Source organism: Echiichthys vipera (genome assembly GCF_963691815.1).
Source record: "Echiichthys vipera genome assembly, chromosome: 21".
In the NCBI taxonomy this organism is placed as follows: Eukaryota; Metazoa; Chordata; class Actinopteri; order Perciformes; family Trachinidae; genus Echiichthys; species Echiichthys vipera.
The window spans coordinates 25,661,099-25,663,598 of NC_139846.1; the positions used below are offsets into that span (position 1 = coordinate 25,661,099).

General features: G+C 41.3%; 1 protein-coding gene across 1 annotated transcript in view; it reads right to left on the bottom strand.

Annotated features, from left to right (window-relative positions):
* fars2 (phenylalanyl-tRNA synthetase 2, mitochondrial) overlaps positions 1-2,500 on the bottom strand; it is a 107,327-nt gene that overhangs the window by 102,990 nt on the left and 1,837 nt on the right. Inside the window, exon 2 of the mRNA XM_083936388.1 lies at positions 993-1,150. The gene's annotated coding sequence lies outside the window, so the exon portion shown is untranslated. The remainder of the gene's footprint in view (positions 1-992; positions 1,151-2,500) is intronic.

Below are 2,500 nucleotides of genomic sequence, written 5' to 3' on the forward strand. Positions count from 1 at the left end.
GCAAACAACAAGTTAACAAGTTAACAACAAGCCGCCAACAACAAGCCAACAACAAGCTAACAACAAGCTATCAACAAACTAAAAACAAGCCAACAACAAACTAACAACAAGCCAACAACAAGCTAACAACAAGTTAACAACAAGCCGCCAACAACAAGCCAACAACAAGCTAACAACAAGCTGGGTTTCTTTCTCCAGAAATAACCCCCTAAAATCTCCTTTAAGGTCTCATTTTGTCTCAAGCTAAAAACTAGCGAACCACTAGCTAACAACAAAAACTCTCCTTTACAGTCTCATTTTGTCTCAACAGCCCAAAAGGAGGCGACCCGGTTCCAGTTCAGGTTTCTTCCAAACTGCCACTTTTAAGTGTTAACTTTATTCTATTTTATTAATTTATTATCTATTTTTGCACGATATTGATTTGATGGCGAAATGTTTAACTCTGTTCTGTTTAAGATACAATTTTAAAAAATGAATAATGAAATGCTATCAGTGATGTGTTAGCATTAAACATGAATAATGACAGATAACAACAGGTTACGGCAGCATTTTTAGCACCTACCTTTGAGAGGAGAAACGTGTGTGTGCGTCATTTTATTTAAACATTCAGGTTCTTGGTTGACTCGTGAAGTTACGCAAGAATAATCCCAATGATCCTGGACGACCTTGTCCCGCGCACAGGACAATAAAGTTCATTCAAATTTAAATAAAGCATTCCCTGAACCATCACAACTAATAACCCGACCCCTGAACTAAACATGAGTCAGACCAGAACCTTAAAACCAAGTCTTAACCCTGAAACCGGCCTTTGAAAAGAAAGTCCTCGCTTAGTTGGGAAAATGAAGTGGTCCCCACAACGATAGCTTTACGAGTACACACCCACACACACACACATAAAGAGTTTAAACAGAGAGCAGATGTAGAGAACAGAACAGGGATCGATACGTTTGTTCAACACGGCGAAAACACCCCGACAACACACACTCACACACCTGTCCAGCTGTGCAGAAGCGTGTGCTGATCCGGAGACGAGGTCAGGAACAGAAGGACGGTGGACGGCGATCAGGCTCGGGTCACGGGCTGATGTGGCCCAGACGGATTCTTCCACAGGTCTGAACACGGGAGGAAGCGGTCGATGGCGTCCGGAGGCCTTGATCCACCAGGCAGAAGAGAAAAGGGAGGAAACTCAATCTGCAGCTCACAGCGGAGACTCACAACACATCAAACTAACTTCTGGAGCTTTTTCTCACTTCTCACACGCACACACAGGCACACACACACACACACAGACACAGACACAGACAGACAGACAGACAGACAGACAGACAGACAGACAGACAGACAGACAGACAGACAGACACACACACACACACACACACACACACACACACACACACACAGGTGGACCTGCAGAAATAGTGGCAGTGATGAGAATATTTATTCTGCCGGGCCGATGAGACGAGTGAAAGAGAAACAGCTGATTGATTTACCGACCGACCAACTAATTATTTTCATTTTTGACTAAAAAAGGATGCTAAATGACTAAAAATAGATGCAAAACCAGCACAAAAAGATGCAAAATGACTAAAAATAGATGCAAAACCACCACAAAAAGATGCTAAATGACTAAAAATAGATGCAAAACCACCCAAAAAGATGCAAAATGACTAAAAATAGATGCAAAACCACCACAAAAAGATGCAAAATGACTAAAAATAGATGCAAAACCAGCACAAAAAGATGCAAAATGACTAAAAATAGATGCAAAACCAGCACAAAAAGATGCAAAATGACTAAAAATAGATGCAAAACCAGCACAAAAAGATGCGAAATGACTAAAAATAGATGCAAAACAACCACAAAAGATGCAAAATGACTAAAAATAGATGCAAAACAACCACAAAAAGATGCAAAATGACTAAAAATAGATGCAAAACCAACACAAAAAGATGCAAAACCAGCACAAAAAGCTGCAAAATGACTAAAAATAGATGCAAAACCACCACAAAAAGATGCAAAATGACTAAAAATAGATGCAAAACCAGCACAAAAAGATGCAAAATGACTAAAAAAAAGCAAAACCACCACAAAAACAAACTGCTATCTGAACATCTTTACTCGTGGGCTCTTAGATTTCACAACCACAGATCAATATGGCGGCGGCGGCAGCGGGAAACCTAATCTGCTGAATCTGCTTCATTTCAGGTCGACGGTCGTTAGAATCACAGATAGTCAGGAGTTTGAGACGACGTTCATTTAGCTCAGATTTCAATTTTATGCAACTGAGGAGCGTGAAACTCAACGCCACACACCCAGAATGCATTGCATGGGTTAGAGGTTGTTGCGTGGCGGCTTAAATCAGGGAGAAGCGGCCGTGTGTGAGGCCAGATCCAGACTTTGTCAATAAGGTATCGTAGCTTTTGTTTTGGAACTGTCTGTGTGGGGAAACCCTGTTAAAGACTCTAAAACCAGTCTGCGGCAGGACTGTCAGTCTTATTTC